Source organism: Pristis pectinata, chromosome 20 (genome assembly GCF_009764475.1).
Source record: "Pristis pectinata isolate sPriPec2 chromosome 20, sPriPec2.1.pri, whole genome shotgun sequence".
Classification (NCBI taxonomy): Eukaryota; Metazoa; Chordata; class Chondrichthyes; order Rhinopristiformes; family Pristidae; genus Pristis; species Pristis pectinata.
Window position 1 is genome coordinate 740,468 of NC_067424.1, and position 13,636 is coordinate 754,103.

Below are 13,636 nucleotides of genomic sequence, written 5' to 3' on the forward strand. Positions count from 1 at the left end.
ATCGTGAAGTCAGAGTCCATCTCATCGGATAAGGGAACCGTTCAATAGTCTTATCACAGTGGGATAGAAGCTGTCCTTAAGTATGGTGGTATGTGTCCTCAGGCTCCTGTACCTTCTACCCAATGGAAGACGAGAGAAGAGAGAATGTCCCGGGTGGGTGGGGTCTTTGATTATGCTGGCTGCTTCACCAAGACAATGAAAGGTAAAGACAGAGTCCAAGGAGGGGAGGCTGGTGTCCGTAATGCACTGGGCTGTGTCCACGACTCTCTGCAGTTTCTTGCGGTCCTGGGCAGAGCAGTTGCCGTACCAAGCCGTGATACATCCAGATTGGATGCTTTCTATGGTGCATCTGTAAAAGTTGGTGAGAGTCAAAGGGGACAAACCAAATTTCTTTAGCCTCCTGAGAAAGTAGAGGCGCTGGTGAGCTTTCTTGGCAGTGGCTTCTACGTGGTTTGACCAGGACAGGCTGTTGGTGATGTTCACTGCCAGGAACTTGAAGCTCTCAACCCTCTCGACCTCAGCACCATTGATGTAGACAGGTGCATGTACACTGCCCCCTTTCCTGAAGTCAATGACCAGCTCTTTTGTTTTGATTTGTAGGTCAGCAGGAAGTGAATCCCAATGTGTCTTGAAGCTTCAACTATTCGCAATATTTAAAAATGGCTTGGATTATGGGATCTGATGAGTGTTTGCTGATGGCACATGGACACTTGCTAACGTGCACAGAAATACTGAGTGAAGAAGTAGAACTGTGGTAAATGGATTTCAGTGGAAGCTAATTACGGTCATCCAGTTTCGACTTAAAAAGGATAAAATATTCTTTCTAAATAGTGAAATGTTAGAAGAATGAAGGTCTGCAAGAGATTTAACTTTCTGTGATTATGTCTTGGGGACGTGTCCAGCAGGTGGACTGCCATGACCAGAGGTTATGCTACAAGCGCTCCAGGCCCTGGACAGACCACATCTGGAGCACTGCCAGCAGGTCTAGGTGCCACACGTTAGGGGGAGTTGGTTGGCGTAGAGTCATACAGCACGGAAACAGGCTCTTCGGCCCAACTGGTCATACTGACCATCAAACACCCATCACACTGATCCCGCATTAACCCCATTTTTATTAGAATTGCAGAGTGGTACAGGACAGTGAAAGGCCCTTTGGCCCAACACATCCATGCCGACTTTTTGTGCATTCACATTAATTCTATTTGCCCGGAAATGGGATGAGCAGTGTGGACCATCAGAACAATGCTGAATTCCAGGAAGGAACTCATGAGGAGAGATTCCACAAACATTGCATTCCCTGGAACTGAAAGGGAACTCACAGGGCCATACAACATGGAAACAGGTCCTTGCCCACCAATTGTGGTCATCCAGTTTGATCTGATCGAGATTTCCATGATATTTCTGAATTTTTAATTGATTTATGAGATGAGGATGTTGAGAACAACTCAGCGTTTACTTTGTCTACTCTTGATCCTCACTCAGATGGCAGTGTGCTCCAGTCACCATGGTGACATTGCAGGGTATTGTGAGTGGTGCAATTGGATGTGTGGTTGTCAGGAAACAAGTTGACCTGGGGCAAGTTGATGAGGATGTGGGGATAGTAACAAATGGGGTTAATGCAGAATTTGTGTAAGTGGGTGGTTGATGGTTGGCACACACTTGGTGGGCCGAAAGGCCTGTTTTGTGCTGTACCTCGATGGCTCTAAGTCTGGTAGGTTGGGTGTGTCAGAGTTATACAGCATGGAAACAGGCCCTTTGGCCCAACTGGTCCATGCTGACCAAGGTGCCCCATCCAAGCTGGTCCCATTTGCCTGCGTTTGGCCCATAACCTTCTAAACCTTTCCACTCCATGTACCTGTCCAACTGTCTTTTAAATGTCGTTGTTGTACCTGCCTCAACCATGAAGAGGAATTTCTGTTGGTTTGCAGACTGGGACGGGGGGGGGGGGGGGGTCGGGTGCGGGGCTTCAGTCACTGCCACCTGGCTGTTTACAGAGATTTGGGGCGACAGGGATTGAGGAGGTGAGTGCAGACGGAGTGATCCCTCCCCATGGGCTCCCCTTGTTGCCACCGTGTTCAGGGCAGGGCTGGTGCTGACCTTGGCACCAGGACAGGCAGCCTGGGTCTGCAGCAGTGACAGGGTTAACACGCACCCGTGGGTGGCAGGGACATGCTAATCAGCGCGCGATATGTTAATGTGGCGCGGTATGGTAATGTGCGTGATATGCTAATATACGTGGCATGCTAATGAGCCAGTGCCGACTGCGAGAGCTGAGCCCGGCGGAGAGAGGGAGTGAGGCAGGAGAGAGAGAGAGAGAGAGAGAGGAGAGAGCGCGGAGAGGAGGAGAGAGAGAGCGCGGAGAGGAGGAGAGAGAGAGCGCGGAGAGGAGGAGAGACGGAGCGGAGAGAAACATCGGGAACAAGTTAGTGACAACCCGGAGCGGAGAGAGGGGGAGGAGGGACGGAGGGACGGAGGGACGGAGGGAGGGGGAGGAGGGACGGAGGGACGGAGGGAGGGGGGGAGGGAGGGGGAGAGGGAGGGGGAGAAACATCGGGAACAAGTTAGTGACAACCCGGAGCGGACGGGGAGAGAGAGGGATGAGGGAGGGAGGGAGAGAGGGATGAGGGAGGGAGGGAGAGAGGGATGAGGGAGGGAGGGAGAGAGGGATGAGGGAGAGAGGGATGAGGGAGGGAGGGAGAGAGGGATGAGGGAGAGAGGGAGAGAGGGATGAGGGAGAGAGGGATGAGGGAGGGAGGGAGAGAGGGATGAGGGAGGGAGGGAGAGAGGGATGAGGGAGAGAGGGATGAGGGAGGGAAGGAGGGAGGGAGAAAGGCCGGAGACGAGAGGATACCCCGGGACCAAGTTAGTGACAACCCCGAGCGGAGAGGGAGGGGGGAAGGAGGGAGGGAGGGGGAAAGGCCGGAGACGTGGGGATACCCCGGGACCAAGTTAGTGACAACCCGGAGCGGAGGGAGGGAGGGAGGGAAGGGGGAGGGATCAGGGATGGGGTGGGAGAGAGGGAGGGAGGTTGAGGGAGGGAGGTTGAGGGGTGAGGGAGATTGGGGGGGAGTGTAGCTGAAGCCGGGGGATCGGCAGTCCCGTCGAGAGCAGCCTGACATTTCCCCACTCCTCCCCGGGACCCCCGCCCCGGGACCCCCGGTCGCAGGCGGACACTGCCGGGGACCGGTGTTGTCTCTGGGCAGTTGTGGGGTTGGGGCCGCCCCGCGAGTGTGGGGAGCGGACCGTCTGCGGACGGAACTTCTCCCCGCAGAGACTGACACCGGTTCTGCAGTTTCTGTCTCTTCAAGGAGTTTTCGGGCAGCAGGTCTGGCTGGGTTGGAATTTCTGGCGATAACACGCGTGGACAAGAATGAGAGCGTCCTAATGGAATAAAAACATAATGGTGGTTGTGTGGATTGAAGTTACTGTCCAACAGATAGAGTACAGTTGCCTACACATCGGTGGGGTTGTTGGATCAATGCATAGCAGTAACAGATGTCTGATTCTGTTACTTTAGTCCACTGATGGATTTAGCCGAGAGGGATCTGTTTAATTAGATTGTATATGCCGCGGTTACAGAGTGAATCCATGAGGCACAGTGTGCCGGGAATGGCCCAAAGCAGAATTTCTTCTTGCAAATGACATGAACTGCTCTCTATCCAAAAGCAGTCTGACAACCTATTGAAGCCAATGTCTTTTTGTTTTGGCTTGTGCTTTTTTTTTCAAACTAACATTTGTCCCTCACCGTTCTTTGGGGATGAGGAGAGAGCGCCAGAAGAGAAATTGTCAGCAGTGGCGGAGCTGCGGGACATTTGCGCTGATGCAGGAATCGTTTTGGAGCCGCCTCCAGAGTGTCTGTGGGACCTGGAGTAGGAGAGGGTCTAGTGGGATGGGGAACGGCAGAATATGAAATGTATTTAAAAAAAATTGAAGCCTAAGTTGCTTGAGAACCTTCTGTGAATAGAGTGCTATGTGTTGACAAGGCAGCTGAGATGTTTAACATCACTTTGGTAGACAGCTTGTAATGTCTTTCTGGGGCCATAGAACAACTATTTCTGTGCCTGCCACAGACACACAGTTGAAGAAAGCCAAAAGTACAAGCATTTGTTAAGAGACTAGTTTCTGGGCTGGGGGTGGGGGTGGGAGGTGGGCTCAGCTTACAAACCAAGCGGTGTAAAACAGTTTGAGATGCAGGATCAAACTGTGTAACTTCCCCAATATCACCCTGAAGAATGTCTGACAGGTTTGCTGTGGTCACTGACCTTTTTTGTTCATTATTTCCAGCATCAGAGAAGGAGGAGAAGCTAGTTTAGTTGTCCCTGATTGTATTTGTGAAGATGCTTTGCACAGCTGGAATTATATTTAATAAGGATGAAGAGCAATGGCCATTTTGTGCATTTGAGTGTTGCTCCTGTGAATGCCATCTTACTCATTGGAAGGAGACTTGCTTGTATAAGTGGCAGTGATTTTGCAGTTCCCTCTCCCTCCACTCCCCAAACTATTTCTGTGATCTGTGTGGCAGCACTGAGCATCATTTGGTGCTTCAGTGGGTAACTCTTCATGGAGACGAGGTGAATTGTAATATTCACAGAACTGAGGATTATAACTGTCCTCCACAATAGAATGTGAGACGCTTTTCTGTAGTGACTTCCATAACCTCTGGACACCTGAAACTGCCCTGCAGCCATTGATGGACATCTTAGTGAAATATACAGGAATATAATGTTTTGCATTTTGCTCTGAATTTGATCCTACTAATTAACAAATTATTGAATTGCCTCTTTTTTAAAATTCTATAAATTATTGAGGAGTTAAATATTTGAAATCAATGGTCTCATTATTAGGAGACAATAATCAAACGTGCAGTAAGACCAGACCTCCAGCCCTCCATACAGCAGCAGGTGCAGACAGCATCCCCTCCCTGCTATCCAATTATCACTCCATCTTCTTGGAAAGAGCTGTGTGTTGCAGGATAATTCCGTGGGCATGCCCCCTCCCCTTCTGTGCATTGTGCAGGTGGACATTTTTCACTTGTCGACACATGGTGATTACCAACAATTTGTTTGACTGTGGGCCAAGAGCAGCCAAGCTTGATTGTGCCTTCACTCGGGTTGAGATGTGTGAAGATAGAGGAAGAGGGTTCCAGCAAAGGAAGTCCTGACAAATCTGTTTCCCATTACTGTCCGAGATGACTGAAGCCAATTATAAAGGTCAGTCTTACTATTTTGTGAGAGAAACCATGTAAGGTGCAAAGCCCATGACTGTCATCTATATTTTCACAAAACGTTACCAGTTGAGCCACTGGGGGAGCTGTTGGACAGAATCTCTCACTGCACCAGAATCCGGACTGGATCCAGAAGCTCAGAACAACAATTATTGTTTAATCAATATTGTGAATGAGGAGACTTCCTCTGATTTTATTGAAGCTTGTGTTCAGATTCCATTGCTAGCATTGAATAAATATTTTAGTAGCTAAAAGAAAGTTCAGTTTCTGACCTTGTAATTCATACCACACAAGCATGTTGAGAAAAATGTTATTTCCAGGGAGCGTTGTGAGCTCTGAGTTTACAACCAGCCTTGTTTGAGAATTGATCCTTTGATGAGGTTTGTAGCTGAGCTCCACGATGGTGGTTTTGTGATTGCAAGCAGCTCATTGCAAGGGAGAAGGGAAAAGGTGGCAGAGGATTGAACCTTGTGCTGACTTTACTGAAGTATGCTGAGCTTTGATTGCCAGCCAGCTGCTCAAACGAGTGCCAGGCCTGATGCCAAAGTGCACACATTGGAAAGATGATGGTGTTAAGAGAACAAGCTCAGGAATAGTTGAGGAAAAATTAAAAGGTCTCAAATACATGACTGAACTGATAATGTCACAGGAAAAATATTCTGAATGACAGTGTTGAAGGTGTTAAAAGCAGTCCGTCAGAAATCCTCTGAGAGTCAGAGGTGGTGATCACATCTCTTCGACCCACCTGCCCAGGCCCAAGCTGTTCAGGGCAGTGGAAGCCGTGCACGAGCGAGCACAGTTAATTTCTTGGAGACCTGTGATGTTAAAATGTGGATGGAGCAACGTTCCAGCTGAATGCTTTTATTGTTATGAGTAAAACGGATTTGACTCTGAATTGGCCAGTAGCAACACTGGAAATTTCCTGAAAAAGAAACTTTGGAATTCCCTGTAAAATGTTGTTATCTGAGGTTTAGCCAAGGGTGATCTGTAGATCAGTACGATATTGACATCGCTGGCGTGCGTTAATTCACAGGACGTGGACATCTGTGGCAAGGCTGACATTTATTGCCCCTCCACACGGCCTTGAGAAGGTGGTGGTGAGTCATCACTTTGAACCACCACAATCCTTCTTATGCAGCTGCTCCCACACAGCCAGACAGAACAGGCACCAGCCCACTGAGCATTGAACTCCCACAGTGTGGTCCAGGATTCACGGCCAATGAAAATGAAAAACTGGTGACCCATTTCCATTCAAGAAGGTGTGTGTCTTGGAGAGAAATCTACAGGCGATGGTGTTGCCACACATCAGCTGCCCTTGTCCTGGGTAACAGTGAACCATAAGATTAGGCCATTCAGCCCATTGAGTCTGCTCTGCCATTCAATCCTGGCTGTTTTTTTACCAACCCCATTCAAGAAAACAGGAGGAGTAGGATATCAGGTCCCTCAACCCTGCCCTGCCATTCAGTATTATCATGGCTGATCTATGCTGGCCTCAACTCCTGTGCCATTTCTCCATACCCCTCTATTCCTTGATCTGTCAAACATTTACTCTAAATATTGACTTTAAATACTTCCAATGGTCCAACTTCCACCACCCACCGGGGCAGAGAATTCCAGAGGTCCACCACCCTCTGCCAGAAGAAGTTTCCACGTACCTCAGTTTTAAATGACTTGTCCCTTATTTTGCGGTTGTGACCTCTTGCTTGAGACTCTCCCAATGGTGAAGATGTTCCAACATCAACCCTGTAAAGCCCCCTTAGAATATTATATGATTAATAAAGTAATCCCTCATTTTTCTAAGGAATACAGTTCTAGACTATTTTAGTCCCTCTTGATAGGACAACAAAACCTCCCGACTTTTAAACTCTAAGCTCTTAACAATGAAGGCCAACATGCCATCTACCTTCATAAGTATTTATTGGACCTGCCTGCTAACATTTTGTGATTCATGCACTAGAACACCTAGATCCCTCTGAAGCTCTCTCAGTGTCAGTCTTTCTCCAATTAGATAATAATTTGTCGTTTGATTCGTCTTACTGAAGTGCATGACCTCACACTTACCCACATTAATCTCCATTTGCCAGTCTTTTGCCCATTCATTCAATCTATCTACATCCCATTGCAGAATCACACTATCCTTTACACAACATGCCCTTACAACTATTGTTGTATTGTTGGCAAATTTGGAAACTTTACTCACTGTTCCTTTCTCCAGGCCATTAAATCAACAATTGTGGGCATGTGGTACTCCTGTGGTGGTTGTAGGTTTGGGAATTGCTGAGAAGGTAGCTTAGGTGTGTAACTGGAATGTTTCTGGGTGACACACACTGCCCTGTGCACTGGTAGTTGAGGGAATGAAGTTTGGGGTGATGGGTGGGATGCAATCTGTTATTCCAAATGTTTTCTCCCCCTCTACCCTCTTAAAACTCCAAAAGGTCCAACAGGCTTATTCTGAGAAGATTCACTTTCCTGCAGATCCTGAGGCCTGGGCTGAAGAGATGTGATTATCAGCTCCAACTCTTACAGGCTTTCTGATTTAACAGGTAGAAGTTGGGTGCTTCCTTCTAGATGTTATCCAGACTCTTGAGTTATTGGGGTTGCACTTATCCAGGGAAGTGGGGATATTCTCACCTTTTGTAGCTTGTTCTTGAGGTCATGTATTTAGCTGATCCAGATGGGTTTCTGGTCAGTGATGACCACAGGATATTGATGATGGGGGAGCTGATGATGGTGTCATTGAATGTCAAGGTCATTGCTTGGTACTTGCTTTGTGCAAATGTTGCTTGCTATCATTGGCCTTAAACCTCAAAAAAACTGTAGATGCTGGAAATCTGAAGTTAAAAAGAAAAGGTTGGAAGCACTCAGCAGGTCAGGCAGCATCTGTGGGGAGAGAAACAGTTAATGTCTCAGGTCCCTTTGATGATGATGCTGTGTGACTTGCTGAGAGCTTCTAGCATGTTCTGATTTTATTTATGTGAAACCTGCTGCATTACAATTAATTTACTTTAAAAGACACTTGGACAGGTCCGTGGATGGGAAAGGTTTAGAAGGTTATGGGCCAAATGCTGGCAAATGGGACTAGCTTGGATGGGGCATCTTAGTCGGCGTGGACCAGTTGGGCCAAATGGTCTGTTTCCATGCTGCATGACTCTATGACTCTATGAACTCTGTATAAACTTTGCAAATGTACAATGACCTTGGAGTAAATAATGTTTTAAGTGTTGAGGTATAGCTGTATTCTTTTTGACAAATGCACAAAATCAAGTTGTACTGTTAGCAGATTCAGCTTTGCTTCATGTCTGGCACTCTCACCTTCAGTTAGTTATGGGTTATAGTCTCACACCTCAGGACCAGTGCATCATCCTGGCTGACATATCTGCACTGTGCTGAGGGAGTATTTCACTGCCAGAGGTGCCATCCTTTAGGTGAGATGTTAAACTGAGGTCTGCTTGCTCAGGTCTGCATGCAAGTTCCCATGATGCTGTATGAAGAGCAAAGAGGCTCTCCTTCATCCTCGCCAATATCTATCCTTTCAACTAATGCCAAAAATAGATTAACTGCTTATTAATTCATTGCTGCTTGTATGACTTCACTGTGTGTAATCTAACTGTTGTGTTTGCCTGTAAACCACAGTTCAAAAGAAGTGAGTTGGTCCTGAAATCTTTGGGATTTATTGATGATATGTAGGGAGCTATGTAAATGCAAATGTGTGCTTGTGGGTAAGAATGCATGGATTTATGAACATTTTCTGTTTTCTGATGCTTCCATTGCCTTTAAGGACTTTCTCCTTTCCCAAAGTGCCTACGTTTCCTGTGCTTTTCTCTGGAGAGAATTTACATTCTCATGGTTGAGTAAACAGCCAACATTTTATTGTGGGTTTGATGCTAAAACTTGCCTGGTCATTGATGCAACGATTTTTGAATGGGACATAACCTGAGCATGGCTTCCAAGGGCACTCTACACCCATGCTGTTGAAAGCCACATTGGTGCATAGTGCTGATCTCTGTTGGTAGTTCAGACCGATCTGAAATTGATGGGAAGGTGCATTGAGTTAACGTATATTCCGTCACAGTGGGCTTTGTGTGTTACAGTAGCTTTAGAGTCTTTAAGTTAGACAAAATCGTTTTTAATAAAAGGCTTGAACTTGAACTGAGATTCTGCAACCCTGGTCCTCCAATCAGTGCATCTCTGACAGATAATCACAGGGGAATCTTTTTATCAATATTTTGTGTTTGAAAACTCCAAAATAATTTAAATTGACATTCTGCAACACGATTATGCTAATCTCATTGACCAGTTAGAAAGCAGCTGATAAGATGCCCCGTCACGAGCAGTTACACTGCTTGCTTTCTTTGGACAGCCAGGTGACACTACAGTGACAGTGAGGATTTGTTGTTGGGTTTTAGACCAAATCAACATAATCTCATCACAACTTGACCTTGCACTAGGTTAAGTTAAACTCAAAGCTATACAGAGCCACATTTCTAAACTGTAAGCTTGAGAAGAAATCTAAGTAGAGAGTAGCTTTAGAACTGCAATGGAAGAAGCAACCAGGTTAGTGAGCCTTCTAGATGTTCCACAGCCTCGTAAGCACAGTTGTAATCTCCTTTGGTAGGGGAGTAGTGTACGTGGGCAGATTAGCTTTGATAGCCTGCTCAAAGAGTGGTATCAATTCTAAAAGTGGAACATTAGAAATCTCTCTTGTTGTAGATTATCTAAAATGAACTTGTGAAATAAAATCCTGTGGAGATTTGTCAGTATAATTGTCCTGAGCTCTGAAGAAAGGTGAGTTGGTGTTCACCTGCCTGCATTAATAGCTTGATTCAATAAGAACAGTTACAGTGGCTTGTTCTGGCTCTGTGCACACTCTAACACCAGACTCCAGCTTCTCATTTGCTTTCTGCAGGAATTGTTTCTGTTTCCCAGCAGCTGATTTTATTCTGCTTTTAATTAACAAAGCTCCTTGTATCTGTGCCCAAGAGGGATGGAGCCCTTGTGGAACTTAACCATCTGGGCACTGAGTTCCTTTTTTCAGCTTTCTGCATGAAAAGATGCTGTGAATTACTGTCGGTCCTGAAAGGACCTGCTACCACAGTGCTTTACCCTCCGCGTCAGTGTGCCTCTGGGCTCCGACAGCTGGGAGATCTCACACACAGACAGAACCAGGTGAAGTGTTAAACTCAATCTCTGCCTCTCCGCTGTAGGGAATGACTCATTTAAAACAATAAAATCGTAGTTTTGGATATTACATATCCAACCTAAAAACATCTAGAACAAGTTAGATATTATGCTGTAAAAATCTGTTTGTCACAATGTTATATTTATTGCTCTACAATGGAAGGCACTGGTAGGGAAACCTTGCAAGTCAACTTTTCAGCTAAATTTGCTTTCCTTGAACACTAAAGGTTGTTACTGTGAAAGTGTGAATTGATTGTTGCTGTGTTACCTTGGTTTTCACATTTTGGGCTTTAATCAATTTTGGATGATTATATTGTTCACCCTGATTGCAAACTGGGTAGATTGGAGCATCAGCAGAGGACTCAGTCCTTCAAACCAATTGCACCCTTAACCAGATCAAGGCTGCCCCAGGACTTAAATCCAGATACCTGCCTCATTCCATTTTTTGTGATACCGAATATCTTTAATGTTGATTTAAAATTAACAATTGGCTGAAGAGAGTTGCAAATTTTTCCCATTCTCTGTTCCACTCTAGAAACCTGGCTCTAATTGTTAGATCTTGTCCCTAGGTTCCAACCCCTCTGACAATCAGAAGTAATTTCTCCATCCATCTGATTAAATTCCCTTAATGCTGAAAATAAAAGAGCAAAGTTGTTACGGTGTCAGCATACATTGCCCACGCCCCATTGTCCTTGAGAAGGTAATGGTGAGCGCCACCGTGAGCTGCTGCAGTCTGAGTGGTGAGGGAGCTCCCCACTGTACTGTTGGGCAGAGAGGTACAGGATTTAAACCCAGTGACAAAGGAGGAATGGGGATATATTCCCAAGTCAGGATGGTGCACAATGTGGAGGGGAACCTGCAGGCGGCAGTGTCCCCATGCTCCCTGCTGCCCCTGTCTTGCTTCATAGTGGAATTCATGGATGACTTGGGCTTTCTAAGTAAATGGTGCACTCTGCTGTTGTAGTGTGCAGATAGTGGAGGGGTAAATGAAATTGGTTTATTATTGTCACATGTACCATGGTACAGTGAAAAACATTGTTTTGCATGCCATCTGTATGGATCATTTCATTACAAAGGCATAAGGTCCCAGTTGGACAATGGCAGAGTCTTTGAATATCAAGGTAGGTGGTTAGACCTTCTTGCTTGATAGAGATGGCTGTTTCCTGGTACCTGCCATTCAGGCCATGACTGTGTGGTGGACTGTGTACCAAAGGACACAATCCGGGTGTTCCCAAACAGGAAACCATGGATGAACCAAGAGATCCACTCCCTACTGAGGGAGAGGACTGCTGCACACAAATCTGGTGATCCTGATCTGTACAAGAAATCGAGGTATGATCTTCGGAAAGCTATCAGGGATGCTAAGAGGCAATACCAACTCAAAATAGAGTCCCTGACCAGCTGTCAGTTATGTCAGGGCTTACATGCCATAACAGACTACAAGACGAAGTCGGGCTGCATAGCTAACAACAGCGCATCCCTTCCAGATGAACTTAATGCGTTCTATGTGTGTTTTGAACAGAAGGGAAGTGAATTGCCACCATCCACCCTGTCAGCCACCAATGAAGCTGAACCTGTGATCACAGTGGAGGACGTACGATCAGTCTTCCGGAGAGTGAACACGAGGAAAGCACCTGGCCCAGATGGTGTCCCTGGCCGTGTGCTCAGATCTTGTGCTGATCTGCTGACAGAAGTATTTGCGGACATATTCAACCTCTCCCTGCTTCAAGCTCAGGTTCCCACCTGTTTTAAGAAGACCACCATCATGCCGGTACCGAAGAAAAGCAAGGTAACGTGTCTCAATGACTACCGACCAGTGGCTCTGACATCCACCACCATGAAGTGCTTTGAGAGGTTGGTCACGGCACGCATCAACTCGAGCCTCCCAGACAACCTGGACCCATTGCAATTCGCCTATCGCCGAAACAGGTCTGCAGCAGATGCCATCTCCCTGGCCTTACAGTCAGCTCTGGAGCATCTGGACAGTAAAGACACCTACGTTAGACTATTGTTTATTGACTACAGCTCTACCTTCAATACAATAATCCCAAGTAAGCTTGTCACCAAACTCTGAGACCTAGGACTTGACACCTCCCTCTGTAGCTGGATCCTTGACTTTCTAACAAACAGACCGCAATCAGTGAGGATAGGTAGCAATACCTCCGGCACGATTATTCTCAACACTGGTGCCCCATAAGGCTGCGTCCTCAGCCCTCTACTCTACTCCCTATACACTCATGACTGTATGGCCAGATTCTGCTCTAACTCCATCTACAAGTTTGCAGATGATACCACCGTTGTAGGCCGTATCTCAAACAGCGATGAGTTGGAGTACAGGAAGGAGATAGAGAGCTTAGTGGAATGGTGTCAGGACAACAACCTTTCCCTCAATGTCAACAAAACAAAAGAGCTGGTCATTGACTTCAGGAAAGGTGTGGTGTACCTGCACCTATCTACATCAATGGTGCTGAGGTTGAGAGGGTTGAGAGCTTCAAGTTCCTGGGAGTGAACATCACCAGCAGCCTGTCCTGGTCAAATCACATAGAAGTCACCGCCAAGAAAGCTCACCAGTGCCTCTACTTCCTCAGGAGGCTAAAGAAATTTGGTTTGTCCCCTTTGACTCTCACCAACTTTTACCGATGCACCATAGAAAGCATCCTATCTGGATGTATCACGGCTTGGTACGGCAACTGCTCTGCCCAGGACCGCAAGAAGCTGCAGAGAGTCATGGACACAGCCCAGTGCATTACGGACACCAGCCTCCCCTCCTTGGACTCTGTCTTTACCTCTCGTTGTCTTGGTGAAGCAGCCAGCATAATTAAAGACCCCACCCACCCAGAACATTCTCTCTTCTCTCCTCTTCCATCGGATAGATACAGGAGCCTGAGGGCACGTACCACCAGACTTGACAGCTTCTATCCCACTGTGATAAGACTATTGAACGGTTCCCTTATACAATGAGATGGACTCTGACCTTGCGCTCTACCTGGTTGTGACCTCGCACCTTATTGCACTGCACTTTCTCTGTAGCTGTGACACTTTACTCTGTGCTGTTAGTGTTTTTACCTGTACTACCTCAATGCACTCTGTACTGACAGCGTAACTGCACTGTGTAATGAATTGACCTGTATGATCGGTTTGTAAGACAAGCTTTTCACTGTACCTCAGTACAAGTGACAATAATATACCAATACCAGGCCTTGTTGCATGCTGGGGTGTGGACTGCTTTATTTG

At 46.6% G+C, this 13,636-nt stretch overlaps 1 protein-coding gene across 3 annotated transcripts in view; it reads left to right on the plus strand.

Annotated features, from left to right (window-relative positions):
- The first annotated feature begins 2,259 nt into the window (after positions 1 to 2,259).
- LOC127580813 (plexin-A2-like) overlaps positions 2,260 to 13,636 on the plus strand; it is a 470,755-nt gene continuing 459,378 nt past the window's right edge. Inside the window, exon 1 of one of the 3 annotated variants that reach the window (XM_052034725.1) lies at positions 2,260 to 2,422. The gene's annotated coding sequence lies outside the window, so the exon portion shown is untranslated. Of the gene's footprint in view, positions 2,423 to 2,544; positions 2,561 to 13,636 lie in introns of those variants that run through there. The other 2 variants (XM_052034726.1, XM_052034724.1) reach the window with 2 other exon arrangements.